This window comes from Phyllostomus hastatus, unplaced genomic scaffold (genome assembly GCF_019186645.2).
Source record: "Phyllostomus hastatus isolate PE091 unplaced genomic scaffold, TTU_PhHast_1.1 phas_contig_1, whole genome shotgun sequence".
NCBI lineage: Eukaryota > Metazoa > Chordata > Mammalia > Chiroptera > Phyllostomidae > Phyllostomus > Phyllostomus hastatus.
The window spans coordinates 16,659,062-16,680,399 of record NW_025333498.1 but is presented as its reverse complement, the minus strand read 5'-3'; the positions used below and the strand labels follow the sequence as shown (position 1 = coordinate 16,680,399).

Genomic DNA, 21,338 nt, shown 5'->3' with positions numbered 1-21,338 from the left:
TTGGCAAAGTCACAACACTCGCTGCCTCCCAGGGCTAAATCACTAGCAGGCATTTCCCTTCTGCTGGTCTCCCAAACATGCCAGGCTTCTGGTTCCCCCTCAAGGGGCAGACATCATCTTCCTGTGGGATGGTGGTGGGTTCCCGGTGGCACGTGAGCCCTGGCGGTGGGGGACCCTGATGGGGGCGGGGGCTGATACTGGCCTGGCAAGAGCACCAGGGGCAGTGCCTGGATGTGCCCCTCGGAGTCCCCAACCAAGGGGAGACTGCAGAAGGGCTGAGGCAGGACCAAGCAAGAAGCACAGGGTGCCCTTTCTAGCTTTCTTGTTTCTGTGGTCAGTGCCTTCCTCTTCCTTGTAAAATTCCTCTAACTCTCTGGAAGTGGTGGATGTAGGAAGCGGTATGTGGGAGTAAAATGATGCCCTGAACCCAGGGTAATATTCTACAATTTGTACAACTTGACCCAGTGCAGAAACCCCAAAGTTGTTTCTATTTGGCTGCCCCGGCATAATTTTTTTTCCAATGCTTTTAAAGAGATTTTTAATTTATTTTTTAGAAAGGTAACTGTAGACAAGTCCACTCTTCCAAGTCTTAAAAATATCACGCTATAATTCCCCAGTGAAGTTTTCCATGTGAGAACACCAAGTAAGAAAATGAGTCCTGAGAGTCAGAACTTTGGACAACAGTAAAACTCTACAGTCTCACCACATGATTGTATGTCTGGCTTTGAAAACTTGTATAACTATTTTACCGTTCTGACAACTGATGGCTGGTTTTCTGATTGAACTGTACAGTTAGATTAGCCAGTAGAGTCAAGATGGATATACGCATGGCCTTAGCTTTAAATTCGGAGTAATGGGGAAAACTTGCCGTCTTACAAAAACAAAATACTACATAGATGATAAATAATAATGACTCCATTTGAAGGTACTTAGAAGTGTCACATTCTGGGTTAAGCTGCCAGTTCCATTTTTCAGCTAAGCAGTTACATATGTTCTACTTTAAGCTATGCTCTGTGTGGAATTTTTAAAGGGTTTAACAAAATGCTTTATAATTTTCCTTTGAAATTCCTAACCTGGCATCCTGTTCATGAGGTTTTTCTTTTTTTCCTGTTTAGGCATTTAAAAAATTTTAACAGACTTTTTTTATCCTCACCAGAGGACTTTTTTTTTCCATTGTTTTTAGAGAGAGAGGAAGGGAAAGAGGAAGAGAGAGAGGGAAACCTCACTGCTAGAGAGAAACATCAACTGGTTACCTCCTGTATGCACCCAGGCTGGGGATTGAACCCATAACTTTTTTTTTTAAGATTTTATTTATTTATTTATTTTTAGAGAGGGAAGGTAGGGAGAGAGAGAGAAACATCAACGTGCAGTTGCTGGGGGTCATAGCCTGCAACCCAGGCATATACCCTGACTGGGAATCAAACCTGCAACACTTTGGTTCGCAGCCCGCGCTCAATCCACTGAGCTATGCCAGCCAGGGTCAAACCCATAACTTTTTGGTTACAGGACAATGCTCCAACCAACTGAGCCACACGGGCCAGGGCTAGACTTTTTAAAGAACGGTTGTAGATTTACAGAAAAATTGAGAAGATAATACAGAGTTCCCACCTTTTATGCACAGTCTCCTCAGTATTAAAATCTTACCTTTAGAATGATATATGAGTAACACTTCATAAACCGATATTGATACACTATTATGAACTAAAGCCCATAGTTTATTTCAATTTTTCTTAGTCTTTCCCTAATGTCTTTTTTCTGTTCTAGGCCTCCATACAGGACAACCCATTACATTTAGTCATCATGTCTCCTTAGGTTCCTTTTGATTGTGATGGTTTCTTAGACGTTTCTGGTTTTGATCACCTTGACAGTCGAGAACTGGTCAGGCATTTTGTAGGATGTCCCATGATTGGGATTTGTCTTCTGATGTTTTTCTTGTAAGACTGGAGTTATCAGTTACTTAGAGTAAAATCACAGAGGAAAAGTGCCATTTTAATCACATCATATATAATATATACACATCCAACTAATTTACTCCTGCTGATGTTGGCCTTGCTTACCTGAGGTGGCCTGTGTCGGGTTTCTCCTTTATAAAGCTGTCGCCCACCACTTCCCATACTGTATGGTTGGAAAGGAAAACCTGAGGGTGGAGTACCTATGTGAAGTATTTGGAATTCTTCTGCATGGAGGATTTGTCTCTTTTACCTCCTTATTAATTTGCTCTATCTTTTATTTATATCAGTGTGGCTTCATAGATATTTATTTTATATTTTGGGTTATATTTCAATGCTATTTTTTGCTCAAATTTTTCCACCTTTGGCCATTGGGAGCTCTCTCAGTTGGTTCCTGTGCTCCTTTGACATACCTCTTTTTTGCTTTGCTTTTGAGTACTTTCTTATTTTCTAGCGCTACAAGATGCTGTAGGCTCATTATGTATAGTACCTTCCCAACTGTCCACATTTTTTCTGTCTCCGCAAGAGAATAAAATAAAATAAATCTATGGGTCTGAGAATTTTTTTCTTTGCCTTTAATTTTCATTAGTTCTGCCAAGTGTATTACTAAAAAAATTTTTTTATTGCTTTCATAAAATTAGTGCTAGCCTCTACCAGTAAGAGAACACCAAAATACCAACTGAGTGAAATCCTGCATTTCCTTAATTCCAAGATACAGGTTTTTGTTGGTGGTTGGGTATTTTCTTCATAGTTTAACATTCCTGGAATCAAAGCGTACATTTAAAGTCATGCCCCTGCCCCCGACTTATCTGTCATTAGGTAATGGTACACCTTACAGCTGATGGTGTAATAGAGCAGTCAATTGGTGCTTTTTTAGAGCAGGGACATCAACTAACTACTTCCACTGATTTTTCCCCCACTGAACACATATTTTGACTAAAGTGGTTTGATATGTAGCATCCACAGACATTAAAACTCGTGGTTTTTACCTACTTCCAGACATATTCTACCTTTACCACAAACCACAAATTCTCATGTCCTAAATATAGATAAAAAAGGGGGCGTTAAATTCTTTTCAATTTTTTTTGTGTTTACTATCTGACTCCTCTTATGTTACCTTTTCAAGAGCTCATGAATCCATCAACATGTCTGAGGAGCCTAATGCTGACATTGAAGGGTTGCAAGAATGATGTTTCACTCATGTTAATGAGGAACAAAAGCGTTTACAGATCAGGAAGGACACCTTGATTCTGTCTCTCCTATTTCTAGAGGTCAGCTGACTGCGGAATGGCAGAACTGGCCATTCCTTTCTCTGTGGCCAGGATCTTCTCTCTACCTCATGAACCACCACTGCTTTGGAAGCATCATGTTTTATAGAAGCCTTCTTTTAAGAGAGTCTTGTTCAGCCATTCACCATGGGTGTATTTCACAGTCACTGGCGTGATGCCCAACAATTTCATCCAGTTAAGCAGAACTTGGTCACTCTAAACACTGGTTTCTGTCTCACTCCTGTGTAAAATAAACTAAGCTTCTGATAGCACCCTAATCATCTCAACAACCTCCAGAAGAGACTGGAAGGAGATGCTGCGTTGATTTTCCTAGGGAACCATTGACCAAGCCCTTACTGCGTGTTAAGTACGGAGCTACATGCTTACATACATACTTTCATTTAATTCTCACTGTAATCCTGTGAGGTAGGTACTGTGATCCCCACTGTACAGAAAAGGTAACCAAGTTAGAGACGCTAAATAATTTATCCAGGACTCCTTGAAAAGTTTAAAGCCCACATGAGAGCTCTGCTCTGCCCGACACCAGAGTCTCAGGGCCTAATGCTGCTCTCCGTGGTCGATAGGTTTAGCATCCATATCTCCTGATCAGGCCCTTTATTGAATGTAGTCCTGTTCTCTAATTACTTTCCGCACATGCTTTTCACCTAAACCAAAAATAAGTGGCAATTATAGGCACGGATAGTTTCTCTCATCCCATTAACTCAGCTTCCCAACCTCATTCCAGCAGCTTTCTCATAAAAAAATCTGTAATTTTTTCAAATAAAGGTAAATAATTTACCTTTACTATTTCCCTCCCCCATGTTGTTTAATTTTTTCATTTATTAGTTGCTTAAGTTACAAATTTATTTTACTGTCAGTCTTTTAAAATAAAAGCCTTAAGTTTTTATCTAAGTATACTTTAGGTCTGTCCCACACATCTCAATGCATTGTATGCTCATTGTCAATTATTAAATAGTCTTTCAGTAATGATTTCCTGTTTGATCCAAGAATTATTTTAAAGGGTCATATCTTAGTTTCCAAGTGCTGGGATGGAGGCGGGTAGGAGCTATCCCCTGTTAATTTGCAATGCTATGATATTGTCATGTGTGGCCAATATGTCTACTTTTTAGTTAATTGTGAGGTTTCTCTGTGATCTAGTATTTCATCAATTTTTGTAAATGCTTTATGTATGATCTTTTAAAAAATTGTATGTATTTCCTATTTGTGAGGTTAGGTCAATAACAAAAATTACACTACTCAAAGCTCTGTTCATGCTTAGTTTTGTCTACTCAATTAAGTTCTGAAAGCATTTTGTTAAAATCTCCCACAATAACTATGGAGAACTTTGCGTTTTTAATTATTTATTTATATTTTTATTTGTATTATTTTACTTGTGCTTTTAACAAATTTTGTTTTATCTAGTCCGGTGTTAAGATGCTCAGAGCATAAAGCTTCATTACTATTGAATCTTCTTGTCTGACTTAACTCTCTTACTCTTTTATGTCTTATTTAGTTATTTCTTTTTACATTTAATCCTATACTTTTTAATAGTAATATTATCATCCCTATTTTTGTTTTGTTAGTTAGCATTTACCAACCTATCCTTTCTCTTCTTCCTTTCTGTGTAATTTTGGGATGCATACGACTCCTGAAGACAGCATATGGCTAGACTATCTATTTAATCAATCTGAGAGTCATAGATTTTATTAGAGGAATTTACCCTAGACACATTTATTGTTATGCGTTTATCTTATTCCTGCCATTTATCATATGTATTCTGTTACATTATTTCTCCTTGTATTTTTTCCTTTTCTTGACTTTTACTGATTGGCCATGCTTTTATTATTATAGCACCCTCTACCCTGGCTGTGCGTCTGTTTTCAGAGCTAACGGTTTAGAAATCCCACCTAGACTTTTTTCTAAAGATCAAACACACATGACCTTTCAGAGAACTACATATCAGAGAACTGCACAGTAGGACCCTGCTAACTGGTAAGATCAGCACATTGTTTTGGAAAATTTAATGGTAGGTTTTTGTTAATAACAATAATAAATTGTGTATTAGGGGGAATGACATAACACAGCATCAGAAACCCTTCTAAAAAAAGTATCCTGCCCAGTCTCTATTCACTTCCCTCCCGCTTTATGATGAAGAGGACTGGCTCTCACAAATCATGTGGGTAAGTGTGGGGTAGAGGACCCAGTGACTGGGGTGCAGCCAGGAACATCCTGGGGAATGTTTTGCAAATTTTGGACTCTGAGACATGCCAGCACTCTGGAGATCTGAAGATGTATCTGCAGAAAAGAGCCTTGGAGGGTGAGCCTCCTGCTATCTTACTTTACTTCCAGTCAGTAGAAGTCATCATCAGCTGCGGAATCTATTTGAGAATTAGGTAAGAGCCTAACTGTGAAATCATAATAATGTAAACATATCCTCTGAAGAGTCAAGGAACTGAAATGAGAAAATAACATTGCTAGACTTGCTCAGAGGCTCTAATGCTGAGTTTCCTAACATATAGTAACAAAAGCACAGGTCTCAACAAGAATCTACACTTTTTTTTGCACCCAAAATGAGGTAGTTTCCACCCTTCTAAAGCTTTGGTATCAGTGCATGGTGATGGGGAAAATTCTGGCCAAAAAACACCTAAGCAGGTATTGTTTGTACATGTTTGTGTGTATATGTATGTGTGTGTGTGTTTTGTGTTTGAATGAAGGTTTACATTAAAATTTCATATTTAATTTTTCATGGAGAATCCCAGGGTAGTGGGAAAAAGGATTTAGGGATAAAGGTGTAGCAACTATTTGAAGACCTGCTGGTTACTTTCAATTTACTGGACTAAGATCCTAGTTTGGACCACAAAGAAGTGACCCACTACCTTAAAAGAGTGTTTCTGTTCTAACAGAATAATTAACAAAATTAACTTAGCTGCATAAACATTCTATGAGTTAAATATTATTTTTTAATCATTCTCATAATATAAAAGGGAAGACTAAAGTTCCAAGAGCTAAAGAGATTTGTTCAAAGTAAATAAGATAATGAATTGGGATTTTAAACCTCAAGCTTCTGACTACAAGTCTGGTGTCATTTCCAGTATACAGCAAACTATCTCCCTGTTGTTCTGTCTCCTGGAGAAACTGAAACCCATGCACACCATATGCATGCTGTGCAGGGAGGAACTGCAGTGAGGCCCGCCCTTGGCAGTCAGTGTTCACAATGTAGGTCAAACAGTCCAGTTAGACCCCAGAGCAATTGTTTCTACACTGATCCTGGGGGATTTTTGCAGCATTATGTCATGTTAAAGGCTTTCCTCATCAGCAATTAAGCAAAAAGACACCATGCACCACTTTTTGAGCCCTTGGAACAACTAAAGGGAAGATGAAAGGTCAATAAAATTCTCTCGCTAATGCATTGCATTCTGGTATATTTGTTTATGCCATTGCAATGTAATCTAAACCAGAATTATCAAGCCTTCTGGCTAGCTGTCTTCAAAGCCAGAGCCCTAGCAGAAGCATTCTTCTTTGGCATACTACAGGCCTGGTGCCAACAACCAAATTCACCCTTTCCAATATCATACAGTTGAATTCCAAATAACTAGGCACCTCATTCATCTTTGTTGTTAATCAAAACACTAAAAGGATATGGCAATTTTCCTTGTTCATAAAAAGACTGGCTAGGGACACATAGAAAGCTTTGCCATTCACCCAGTATGAGTTTTAAGATGCCTCATAAATACAGAACTCCAGAGGTAGTAGACAGTACTAAGAACCAAGACACTCTCACATATTTGTTGCTCCTTTCTGTTAAATGGAATAGAGAACAGAATACAAGTCAAAATAAATAATTCAAGTGTACCAAGGGTGCTTGGAGAGATCATGAATGTTAGCATACATATTTGTGGCTGTGATTCAGGATTTGTGTTTTCAGCATATAAATAGCTAACATGAAACCAAGAAAACACCTAATTAATTAACTGTCTATGTATGAACAGTCTTTCTTTTCAGATGCATCCCTCCCCTCCATATTTAAGAGCACACAGAATAGGGTGGAATAGGCAAAGAAGCTATACCACTCCTAAAAGAAAAGCTTCTGGACTCAAACTACCTGGGTTCAAATCCCAAATCCATTACTTACTGGTTGCAGTGGATTACTTTATTCCTTTACAGCCCTGTCACCCACCATTCTGCACAATGAGTGTGCCCCCAGAGTATCCCGAGATGACAGACATGAACCTGAGGCTATCACCAGCATGCCACACCTGATGTGCTTCCGGTCTTTAAAAACACATATTTTTCAAACGCCAGGCAGCCAGCCACTTCATCTGGTGGTCAAGCAAAGAAATAGTGATCAAGAGTAATTATGAATAGGTACAGTTTCTACCTTAGCCACAACTGTAAGCCCTAACTTCACAACAGCACTGCACCAGGTCAGTCTTTAATCTCAACTTCGCTCCTCCTACACTGGCAACAGGAGCTCAGGCACTCTGCTGGTGCAGCGACTTTAAGGCTCAGTTATAAATCACGATTCCTTCTGGGCAGTCCCTCTCCTATATTCTCTTTCTACCAAGTTGATGAAGTGAAGGTCTGAGACAGATTTTTTTTAACAGAACACTCTTATTGTTGTCCAGCACCTGTGACAGTTTCATATCTCTCTAAAGGAGACAGGAAGTTGGGAACATTATTGGCCCTTTTAAAGGAAAACAGGAGTGGGTAGGCACCTCCAAAGATGAATATCTTCAAATATGAGAATGTGCTACTAGGACAACCAAGCTCACACCACAATCTGATTTATCACTTCTTTAGAGATATCTGGAGGCCCTGGCTGGTAGCTCAGTTAGTTAGAGCGACGTCCCGATATGCCAAGGTTGAAGGTCCTATCCCCAATCAGGGCACATACTAGAAGTAACCAATCAATGCATAAATATGTGGAACAATAAATCTCTCTCTCTCTCTCTCTGTAAATAAAATTTTTAAAATGTCTGTGACAATATGTAGCAAAACAAATAAATTTCTTTTCATCTCTCAGTTCATCTCTAAAGTAAAGATCGACACTTAGGGCAATAAGCACCTCAGAGAGAAGTGGTTGGTCTCTACGGTGAAATCTGGCCTTGGTTCAGGGGTCAACCTCTTCCTTCCAGACCCTCTCAGGTAGAGTCATGCCCCCTTACTTCATTGCACCAGTGGTCTACTGCACCACTCTTGTTCATGTCTCTCTCCTCCTGGAAGGGTGAAAGGACTGGCACCTTGCAGGTGTCTGCTGAACAAATGAGAGATTACTGCCTGCTGACAACAAAGAACGGAATTCCTCCTTTACAAATACACAGTCCAGTTCACCGGTTTTATAAATGGTCCACTCTGTGTATGCACAAAGTAAAAGAGCTTCAAAATAAAAAATGCAGATTTGGATTCTAAATTAACCTGTCTAGTAACTTACAGATTTTAAGATTGGAACTGGATATAAAACTCTCTTTGTCCCTCCCTCTACAATATTCTGTATGCTAAGGTGTTTCCTGGACTTTCAACTTTCACGGAATCATAATGCCATCTCAACTGCTCTTCTCAAAAAGTATGAACTCTCTTTAGCTTTTCAGTTTTCCTTTTAGGATTAAACATAAATAGCACACCTCCTGACAATGTTTTTTAACAATAGAAAGTCTTGGACAAACAGAAAACACCCAACCTCTCTTCAGTCGTACCTGTGCTAAGGATCTTTGTTCTGGTTCAACACACCCTTGGCCCGGCTGCCTTCTGAAGGATGGACAGTGGGAAATGCCCAAATGCCACAAGAACTTGTGTGTAATCACCACATCTTGGATGAACCAATACCACGGCGAACTTCCATCTCCCAAGACAGCCTAATTGACTGATCACATGTGCTGTGGATGTGCTGCCCCTGACCTCGGAATGTGACTTTTGACCACCAGGATGCTGGTATCCTATGTTGCTGGATGGATGAAAAGGCAGCATTGGAAAGAATAAAGATTTCTCCACACAGCCTCTCTGAAGGGATCTGCCCTGTGATCTGCCACACCCTGATTTTCAAAATTCAGATAGAATTATCTGTTCATAAAGAGACCAAATGATCTCTTTAAACTGATTCCAAATGGAAGAACTAAGACCCTTATTATAGTTCAGCTGCTTCTAAAGCATGAGCTACCTCAGGCTCTAACAGCCTAATCTTCATGTGTATGCTCATATTGCTTTGCAAATGTTCTTAATAGCATACACTATTAGCATTATCCATTAACTCAAAGTAATTATTACATTAAGTGTTTATGTATCTCAACAGTATTATATATTTTTTTAAAACCCTAAGTTGTCAAGATGGCGGTGTAGGCAGACATAGCTCACCTCTTCCCACAACCACATCAAAATTACAAATAAAATATAAAACAACCATCATTCAGAACCATCAAAAATCAAGTTGAATGAAAGTCTGACAACTATGGAATTAAAGAAACCACATCCATCCAGACTGGTAGGAGGGGCACAGACGTGGAATGGGCTGGTCCTTCACCCACATGTGGTAGATAAAAATTCAGGAGGGATATCTCAGGAACAAGGAGTCCAAGCCCTACACCAGGCCCCCCAACCCAGGGTTCCAGTGCCAGGAGGATAAGTCCCCACAATTTATGGCTGCAAAAACCAGTGGGGATTGAGTCAGTGGAAGAAACTTCTGGGGCCGCAAGCAGTTCCTCTCAAAAAATCCACACATGGACTTACCTACTCAGACGCACTCCTTCTGAGCTCTAGCACTGTGGTAGCAGCTTGAAAGGTTCCAGTGGTGTACAGGGAGAGGCTGAAGTGTCTGACATCCCTCCCTGCAAACAGCTGGCAGGCTGGTGCCATACCTGAGACTCATCAAGCCAGCTAACACTGTTTGACCCACCTTGGAAATCTGCTGAGACTCCACCCCACACAACTTGCAACTTACGGGCCAACCCAAGCTGCTTTTCCATATATGAATGGCTGATCTTAGCTCCTGCTTCACAATTTCCTAAATCCTATCAAACCAGCAACAGCTGGCCTCAGTGAGCCCCAGGCCCACCACTAGCAGCAGCCAGCCTAGATTCATAGCTTGGCTTCACCTGGGAATCTCCAAGCCCAGCACAAACAGCTGCCATCTCAGACTGATTTATAGCTCATGCAGGGTGGCCCTGGGCAAAAAACAGGTGTGAGCTAACCTTGGCCTACACCGCTCAGGAAACCCCAGGGTCAGTGCACCCAGTGGACAGCTACAAACCATGCTGGAGCACTACCACCCTGCCCATGCACAGCTCATCCTCCATGGAGTGTGTAGGTTAGTAGTCAATCGTCACAGCCCACCCCTGCCACTGACTGGCCTGGGTAAGTCCCTCCCATTGATCTGCCAAAAGCAACCAAGACCCAACTACAAGAGGAGGGTGTACTCAGCCCACTGGAAGGGCATACCTCAAATACCCAGCTTGGGTGAGAGGGGAGGCTGTGCCACTGGACCCTATAGGACACCTACTACATTAGGCCACACTACCAAGACAGACTCAAAGAAGCTCTACCTAATACATAGGAACAAACACAGGGGGGCTGCCAAAATGAGGAAACAAAGAAACATGGCCCAAATGAAAGAACAGATCAAAACTCCAGAAAAAAGAGCTAAATAAAATGGAGATACAAAATCTCCATTTCAAAACACTGAGTTCAAAATACTGGTTATAAGAATGCTCAAGGAACTTAGTGGGGACCTCAGCAGCATAAAATAGGCAGAGTCAGAAATGAAGGATACACTGAAATAAAGAACAATTTCACAGGGAAACAACAGTAGAGTGGATGAAGCCAAGAATCAAATTGATGATTTGGAACATAAGGAAGAAAAAACAACCAATCAGGACAACAAGAAGAAAAAAATAATCTAAAAAAATAAGGCTAGTATAAGCAGCCTCTGGGACAACTTCAAGAGGTCCAACATTAACATCATAGGGGTGCCAGAGGAGAGGAGAAAGAACAAGAAACTGGAAATCTATTTAAAAAAATAGTGAAAGAAAACTTCCCTAGTTTGGTAAAGGAAGTAAACATACAAGTCCAGGAAGCACAGAAGGTTCCAAACAAGGTGGATGCAGAGGCCCACTCCAAGATACATCATATTTAAAATGCCAGAGGTTAAAGATAAAGAGAGAATCTTACAAGCAGCAAGGGAAAAGAAGCTAGTTTCCTACAAAGGAGTTCCCATAAGACTGTCAGCTGATTTCTCAAAAGAAACTTTCCAGACTAGAAGGGACTGGTAAGAAATATTCAAAGCATGAAAAGTAGGGGCCTACAGCCAACATTGCTCTATCTAGCAAAGCCATCATTTAGAATTGAAGGGCAGATAAAGAGCTGCTCAGACAAGAAAAAAGTAAAGGAGTTCGTCATCAGCAAACCATTATTCTATGAAATGCTAAAGGGTCTTATTTAAGAAAAAGAAGATCAAAACCAAGGAACAATAAAATGGCAAAAAAAAACACAAATCAATCAACAATTGAATCTAAAAAACAAATCAAGCTAACAAGAACGGAGACAGACTCATGGATACAGAGAATGTTTTCATGGTTACCAGGTGGGATGGGAGTGTGGGGGAATAAGTGAAGAGGTGAGGGGATTAAGAAATACAAATAGGTAGTTACAGAATAGCCATGGAGATGTAAAGTACAGTATAGGAAATGGGGCAGCCAAAGAACTTATACACATGACCCATGGACATGAACAATGCCTGGGGGATTGCCTGAGGGAGCAGGGGATGCTTGTGGGGGGAGGGAGTAATGGAGGAAAACTTAGGATAACTAATAGCATAAAAATTAAATATAATTTTAAAAAACCTAAGTGCTTTTTAACACATTGTTTAATTCATAATCATTGAAGAAAACTGTTATTTCTACTTTAGAGGGAGTGACAGTTACTACAGTATAAAAGGTAACAGCAACACACCCTTCAAATCGAACTATAAAACTGCAGAAGAGCTTGGATTGTTGCCTTTCACCATGGGTCTCAGTTCAATAAATATCCATTAACTGATTAGCTAATCTCCTATATTTATCTTGTATGGAAAAAAAAGCTAGCAGTAATATGGCATGTTTTGATGGAACCAGATGGTTCTTACTGTCAAGATCGTATAAACACCTGTCATGCAGTAACTACCTGGACACAAAGCCAGGCAAACCTGCTCGGTGAGTGCTCCAGTTATCTATTGCTGCATAACCAGCAACCCCAAAACTTAGCTGCATAAAACCACCATTTCATTTTTTCATGGATCATGTGGGTCAGGAATTCAGAAATGTCACGGTGGAGACAACTCTTCTCTGGTCCGTAATGTCTGTGTGGTCTTAGCTGAGACCATTGATAAACTGGGGGCTAGAATACTAGGGCTGGAGAATCCACTTCCAAGATGATTTCTTCTTTTATGTCTGATGCAAGGCTGGGCTCAACCAAGACTGTCGTCCACCAGGGCACTTACATGTGGCCTTTCCAGTGCCTGGTTGGACTTCTTTTTTTAAATTATTTCTAGAAAGAGAGAGGAAGTGAGGGAGGGAAGGAGAGGAGGGAACAGAGGGGGTATAGAGGGGGAAGGGGGGAGAGAGACAGAGAGAGAGAGAGAGCGAGTGTGAGAGCGCTTGCGAATTTGTTGTTCCATTCATTTAGGCACTCATTGGTTGATTCCTGCGTGACCTGACCAGGGATCAAACCCACAGCCCTGGAACATTAGGATGAAACTCTAACCAACTGAGCTACCTGGCCAGGGCCTAGTTGGATTTCTTACTTGGTGGCTCAAATCTTATAAAGCAAGTGATCCTACTGAACAAGGCAGAAGTGTGGCCTTTTGTGACCTAGCCTTGGAGTCACATGGGGCCATTTCTGTAGCACTCTCTTGGTCAAAGCAGTACTCTCTTGGTTAAAGGGACACAAGCACACCTCTTATTAGCAGAATGTCCATATATTTTCAGCCATGTTTCCAAATACTCATAGTGAGTCTTCAGTTTCCCATGGTCTGGTGCACCAACAATTTGAATTTGAACTTTTTTAAAAGGTTCTATTTTATTTTTTCATTTTTAGAGAGAGGAAGGGAGGGAGAAAGACAGGGAGAGAAACATCAATGGGTGGTTGCCTCTCATGGGCCCCCTACTGGGGGCCAAGACCGCAACCCAGGCATGTGCCCTGACTGGGAGTTGAATCAGCGACCCTTTGGTTGGTAGTCCAGTGCTCAATCCACTGAGTCACACCAGCCAGGGCCGAATTTGAACTTTTATTGATATGTATTTGTGTTTACAGAATATCAACCATAAATGGCTACAGTTATATTTCTAGATAATCAGATTCTGAACTGTGAGTTTATAGTTCTGATATAACACATACATGGATGTGAAATAAATATTAACTTGAAATAATGACAAAGTAAATAACTGGCAAAAGATCTACTGGCATATCTGGCATTTAATTTTATCAAAATTATTCAGTTGGGAAAAAAATAATTTTTTCCCCTATCTCCACTAAGGTTATCAGATGCCCCAACTTAAAGTAAAATATTTCAGGAGCTAGAAAACTTAAGGGCAGACATTCTAACTTTATAGAACTAACTATTCAGCCTGAGGTAGTAAACTCAAACTCCTATCAGAGTTAGGCAGGCAGAGAAGTAAAAGCAAGCTGGGTAAGCCAATGGAAATAATGGAGATTGGGGCTCAATGGAGCACCTTTAAGCCCTTGCCTTAAGGTATTTGAAATCAATTATTTTGAAAATACTGCACTTTCCAGAACTGGCTCTTAGACTACAGCTAATGATCTTTGATTTAGATTAGGTGACAGGTATTTCCTAGATTTAAGTTCTTTTTGCCTAATGCTCTTGGTCCATTTTGTACTGGTGTGAGATAGGAAAATAAACACCCAATATATAATTCTGTAGTTAATAATAAACATTTATTGAGCATTTACTATGTTCCAGACACTGAGCTAAGCTATTAACATTTGTATCTTATTTAATGCTTAATGGTTCTTTGGGGGTATCGCTGAACTCATTTTACAAATAAGGAAATTGAGTTTCAGGGAGGTCAATTAATAACAAAGGTGACAAAACTAGTGAGTGGTAGAGTGGGTTCTCACCTAGACAGGTTTGACCTCTATACCTATGGTCTTAGCCGCTGCATGACATAATATTGTGCTTTAGATGAATGTGGCTTCCCTAAACCACTGGTGAGCAGCCCATGGGGAGGATGCCTTTGCCGACATTTCTTTGGTTGTAATCTGTCCACTCCAATTTTGGGATAGAAATGGGAGATTACCCAAGGCAGTGAATATGCACGGACAGTACCTTTTACCCAGGAGACCTGGAAGTTTGAGACTGTATAAGAAACAGCGGCCACTGTACTCCTGTGACCTGACAAAGTTTCTCTGGACACTTGAAAAGAGATCTTGAGTCTCAGCCTTCTAGAGAATAGGCAGTGCTCCCACCACTGACCTCCTGATAGGACACAATATTGTCTACCAGCAAGGCAATGCTCACAGGTTTATCAGAGAGGCACAAGATATAGTATTGCAGGAGTCAGAATTTTTGTGGTCAACAACCTGTCTTAGCAGACCACATTATGATTTTCCCTTTAAAAGCCTGTCTTTAAAAAAATCCCCTTTAAAAATTCCTCCTCTATTTCCTTAAAGAGCAAATTCAAATAGAGTCCTCATGCATCACACATATGACAGAGGCAGTTTTTAATCATTTAAATTATTTATCCTTCATTGTTTAATGCTTTATATCATCCCTCCATGCATAATTTATCATACATTTGTTTATTAAAAATTGATCACGAGGTCCTGCTCTTTCTCCATTCTCTCAGGCTACAGATATTTCTCCATTAGATCACTTGGAAATAGACAGTTTAAATAAATATTTACTTTAACAGTTTGTATATTCCTTTCTTAGGATTACTTTTCTTTGACAAAAGAACTAGAGGTTACCTTAATGTATTAACTGCTCATTTTCTTTACTATATAACTAGAAAGCTCATGTAAAGGTCCACTGAGGCTTTAATGGGGATAAAAAAAAAGGCTTATTTTACAAATGCAAATGTAAAAAGGAGGCATGGAAGGACAAGATTCTAGAACATTCCATAAGGTCATAGCCTGTGGAGTCATCTCTTTCTGTCTTTTCTGTTCGGTTCCTTTTTTTCTCCTCAGATGGGTGATTCATTTTCCTTTCCTTCATTATGTCTTCAGTTACTTCTTAATTTTCTTCTAACTGGTTTAGTTTCTTTGTCTTCTTTTTTCCATTTTTTCCTCCCTCAATCCTCTTGCCTTTGCATTTCTTAACCCTGTGACCTGAGTTGTTCTCTGCAAGCCACCAAGCCAGATCCTATAACTCTCCATCAGCAGTGTCTCCAATCCACTGCCCTCAAAGTAAAAGAAAGGTCCAAGAAGGTGACATCCCTGGACACTCCTGCCTCAGATCTGGTCATTCTATTCTTTTCTATGGGAGGACGGAGGAGAAGCAAAAAGCGTGTGAGAGATGTGTGAAGTTAAGCAGAAGCTAAGAAGCATCTAAGGATCTCACAACATGATAGTGGGAAAAGTGTTTGCAGTGGACAAAAGGCAAAGAAATCAAACTTGGTACATTCCAGGTAGCTCTTCTTGGTGCTGCCAGCCCATTCCAATGGGATCTAACCCTGTCCCTCTTCCAGGGTTTCCTACTGGAGTGGATGAGACCATCACTAGCTGCCCAGGCCAAGAACCTGAGGGCCACCCTTGCCTCTTCGGTCTCTCTCGGACCCATAACTAACCAATCGATCACCAAGACTTGTAGATTCTACCTCCTAGTATCTTTGGAATCCATCCCCTGTGCTCCAAACCCATGACCATCCACCACTCTCCCTTGCCTGGCCCCTGAACACTTTCCTGGGGATCTCCAGGCCCAGGTTCCTCCATTCACAGTCTGCTGTAGCTGTGATCTATCTGAAAGGCAGTCCTGCTTAAGATCTCTTCCCCTTATGACTAAGATCAAATCTAATTTTCTTAACATGCCTTAGCAGGCCCTCAATATGTGAAGAGGCTCCTATTTAACTCTCCAGCCTTCTATTTTGGAAACCTTAGGTGTGACTCCTCCTCTCCCCACAACCAAACACACAGCTCTACTCTCTAGCCATGCAGCACTTCTTTCAGTTCCATGGAAGGGCCACATTTCTGCTTGGCTCTTGGCCTAGGGTCATGCTGTTCTTTTGCGAGCAACCCTCTTTTGCTCATCTCCACAGGATGACTCTTCCATCCTTCCATGAAGTCCAGGCATGCTTCCAGGGCATCAGCACTTCTCCCAGCCCTGGACATCTCACTCTGCACAGCAATTTTCTGATTCCTGGCTTCCTGGGCTCCCCCAGACTATAAATTCCATAATGGCAGGGACCATGCATTGCGTGTTCACCACTGGATGTTTAATGCCTGGTCCATGACAAGCACTCAATAAGTATTTTATTGGAGAATGACTGTGGGGTGATCTGTTCCACTGGTGGCCTCCAATGAAGCATGCCTGCTGGAATTTCATACCTTGTTTAGTCTTCTCCCTTTGAATTGGGCTGTACCTAATGACTTGCTTTAACCAAAAGAAAGCTGCAGAAGTGACACCATGCTAGTTCTGTGCGTGAACCTTAAGAAGACCTGGCAGTTTCTGCTTTTGTGATCTTAAACACCAAAAAGTCCAGTGACCCTGATGAAGAGACCATATGGAAAGAACACAGGGAGACCACTTGGAGAGTGAGAGGTCCTGACACTACATGGAGAAAAAAAGGAGCCTAACCGTCCCTGATTGCCAGCTATGTCCTGTCCTAGCTAATCTGCCATCTGAATGCAACCCAAGTCTGGTTAAAGCAAGAGCAGCAGAAGAGCTGCCCAGCTGAGCCCAGCCCAGGTTGCAGACCCATTAGCAGTTAAGTGGTTGTTGTCTTAAGTCACTAAGTTTTGAGCTCATTTGTTATATAGTAACATTTAACTAATAAACTAAATTTATGAGTAAAAAGGAATAAGAAATTATTTCAAAGCATAAGTTTCATGCAAAGATGAGTCCAAGTTTCTAACAGGCAGATCCAAGAAAATAGTAACAGAATTAAAAGAATATAGAGGAACTCATACCACCAGCTTTGATTTGTAATACAGCACAATATTCCTCTGCCATTTTCTTTGGTTCTAAGACATTTTCCAATGAAAAGATTTTCCTACTCTTTTTTTTTTTCAAGGATTCCTGGTCTGACATTAAAGTAAGAAGTCCAACAAGGCTGCTGTGTGAACATTACCACATAAATGGAAACTAGTCCCTGGACAACCAACCCGTTCTGATGTTCCATTTCCTCTTTCTCCCAGCAGTGCATACGCACAGCTGTGGGTGAGGGCGTGGGTGCTGCTGTGTTCGGGGAGACGAACACTGTGGGGGCTTCTGGCTTAGGTGGATCGTCCATATTCAGTTCTGTCTGAAAAATTACCTTAAGAATTGAATGGCCGAGTTTGACTAGTAGACTAAAATGACTACTAGAAACGGCTTCCCATGCTTTAACCCAGACATTCAATCTCACACACACACACACACATAGTATCGATATTCCATGGAGACAGCTGACGCATACTGTTATATGATCCAGGATATGGCTAAACTATTTTAAAAACCCATGCACATTTACAGAATGAGGAGAAAGGCTGCTAAATTTATAGTGGCTTGGTGAAACTTTGAATTGCTACTTCCAATAATTGCTGCTCTTTCAGAAAGGAAAAGAATCATTATAAGAACTATGGTCTAAGCAAAATATCTGTCTTTTGTAAAAATCAAAAAACAGAATGCCAAGAATATTTCCTAACAGTTTATACTGGACTAATGCTTTGAATTTTCTGAGTGATCTCATATAGGTAAAATTATCAATGTATTTTTTGGAATATATCCTGTCTTCTAAAACTATCTCCAGTTAGTAAATTATATGTGATGAAGATTAAAGAATGGGTTTAGGAAAAATCTGGCAGCATAAATGTTGCATGTGTAGGAGAAGAATCAGTTCCCAGTGTTTGAAAGTTCCACGCACTAAGTGGGAGAAACAGAACCTTAAGCATAAATATCAATGTCCTGTCAGCTGGTGAAACTGAGCATGAACTCCTGTTAAACTGCTGAGAGAGAGCAAACTCTAGACTTAAAAAATGGGAAATATTTCCCATTCATTTTTTCTTCCCTAGATAAGGGTGCTCTTTGAATAGATGCCAGTTGGCTACTCTCTAAGATGCAGCAGGCCCAGAAAGAATGGAGAACTTGTTCTCTAACTTTTCTTCCTCTGTAGAGCAGCTTCTGGTGGAGGCATAGGCTATGCTTTGACTATGGGGAGAGGTCAGGACACACAGGCCGTGAGTGTGAGCCAAGCACCTCGTGTTTACCTTCTAGGGAAGAGAACAGGCTGCCATAACAGCAAGAGGCTTTTGCCATAGAAGAACCTGGGAGATTATCGTGATGAAGTCAGTCACCTCAGACACAATGAAATAAAGGGGTGCTGTGCTTTGTAGGGGGTGGGGACTCATGCACTTTATATGCTAGTGGCTAGGCTGGGTCTTTTCACACCATTTTATTTGGTAGGTATTTAATAAGTGTTTATTGTGTGGATGAATGAATGATGAAGCCAGCAAAGAAATGTCCAGAAAGGAGACATGGTTCTGGTAATGGTAAGGGTGGAACTGGGCAAGATGGGAAAACAGGGTGGACAGGGTAATAGCTGAGCCTCAGGGGTTAGGGGAGAGAAAGGAGAAGGCAGGAGACAAGCAAAGGCCATGTGCATGCAACTCACACAAGCCCTGTGACAGTTTGACCAAGGGACTTAGAATCACAGTGAAGTTCATTAAATGCAACAAGTTCACATAGAATGGAATTGCGCAGAATCCCATAAGCATCCTATATCCTTAAAATGGGCAAAACAGTGTGAGTCACCTTAGAAAAGTGTGGAGTTGTTCACACCATGTTCTGCTGGAGGCAGAGGGGTGGTGGGTTTTACAGAGCCTTTCATAGAGCACTGCAGAAGGCAGGTATACACTACTTCACCAGGAAAAGCTTTACTTCTGTTTGAAAACAGTGTGCGTCAGCTGTCTCCATGGAACATTGATATTGTGTGTGTATGTGTGTGTGTGTGTGTGCGCGCGTGTGTGTGTATGTGAGTGTGTGTGTAACTGATTGAATGCCTGAGCTAAGGCATGGGAAGCTGTTTCTAGTAGTCAGTTACCTGCTTAAAGAACACAAACGACCTGAAAAGTACCTGTGCAGCACAAAGACTATCGGAAAAGGATCCTGCAGACATGAATGTGAGTTGCAGTCCCACCATTAACTAGCTGCGAGCCCTCTACGCTTCATGTCCTCCGTTTGGGCCTCTGTTTCAATATCTGGAAAACAAAGATAATGACCCCTTTCCATGGCCACACTGAGGATCTACTGAGATAGAGTGTGTGAAAACACTTTGAAATTATTTCAAAGATACAGGTTTTAGGAACTATAAAAGGTAATTTTTATAAAAGAAATTTCTCAATTAAGTCGGGCTATTTCTGGTTTCCTGTGTTTATATCAACAAAATCCGTGGCTGTGTCAGAGGAAACACACTTTTAAAGAAGATACTTAGTGTTCAGCACAATTCCACAGACAGCCCAAAAGCAGGCTAAATCAGTGGATCTCGCTGGCACTCTGAAAATTGACCTCTAGGGCTTGGCACATAATGCTAAACACGAAAAATGGATTAAAAAGTCCAACTTCCAGCCCTGGCCAGTTGGTTGGAGCACTGTCCCATACACCAAAAATCGGGGGTCTGATTCAGGCCACATACCTGGGCTGCGATTTGATTCCTGGTCAGTGTGCATATAGGAGGCAACTGGTTGATGTTTCTCTCACATTGATGTTTCTCTCTCTCTCTGTCTCTCTCTCCCTTCCTCTCTCTCTAAAATCAAAACCATATCCTCAGGTGAGGACTTAAAAAATAATAATAATTAAAAAAAGAAAAATTCCAACTTCCATGTCTGTGGCTTGAGAGTGAAGGTGTAGACCACAGCTCATGGCAGGGAGGCTGACACGGGACCAGGGTTTGAGGACCGGAAGGGACTTCCAGATGATCAACTCCTATTTCACAGACGAGAAAACTGAGAACTCAGATGGGAGGTGACTTCATCAAAGATCACATTAGCAATTGTGGGTCTCCACTATACGTCCAGCATTTTTCCACTGCAAGAATTTCACTAATGGCAGACTCCTAAAACCGAATTCCCATCAATTAAGAATCTGTGTAGAGCCCTGACTGGTATGGATCAGTGGGTTGGGTGTCCTCCCACAAAGTGAAAGTTCGATTCCCAGTCAGGGCACATACGTGGGTTGCAGGCTAGGTCCTCAGTTAGGGGCGTGTGAGAGGCAACTGATTGATGTGTCTCTCACACATTGATGTTTCTCTCTGTCTCTTTCTCCCTCCCTTCCCCTCTCTCCAAAAGTAAATAAATAAAATATTTAAAAATATGAAAAATAATAAACAATGAAAATAAATAAATTCTTTAAAAAAGAGAGAGAAACTATGCAGAGTTAGCTTGACTTCCCCATAATCCACTTGGCCACAGCCTTCAGAAGGCATTTTGAGCAGATGGCATTTCTACCACGGCCTGGGGGTAGGGCGAACCACATTCTGGTGTGCCCAGGACAGTCTCTGTTTATGCCTGTTGTCCCAGCATAATTATTAATAGTGCTCCCTTGCCTCTCACAAGTGTCTGGATTTGGATGGAAAATTATAAAGCACTCTTTGTGCTTTTCTGGGAGGAACTGGGAGACCGAGGACAGAACTGCTCCCTGAGAGCTTGGTGTGATCATTTGGAACCAAGACAGATGTGATAATTGTCTTCAAATGTTTACAGGTTTATCCTGTGTTAATAAAATGAGAACATCCTGTGGCTACAAGGATTAGAACATGAACTACCACATGGGAACCACAAGAGTGGAATTCTTCAGTATAAAGAAGTGCACTCTAAATCGTGTCTGGAGCCAGCCTGCCTGGATTCAAATCCTGGTTCTGCCATTTACTAGCTTCGTAACCTTAAGCTGGCCGCCTACCTAAACTTTTTGTGCTTCAGCTTCTTCACTGGTAAAACAAAATAAAAAGAG

At 41.1% G+C, this 21,338-nt stretch overlaps 1 protein-coding gene across 1 annotated transcript in view; it reads right to left on the bottom strand.

The window, feature by feature from the left end:
• Positions 1–21,338, bottom strand: part of WIPF1 (WAS/WASL interacting protein family member 1) — a 120,465-nt gene that overhangs the window by 76,812 nt on the left and 22,315 nt on the right. The window lies entirely within an intron of this gene.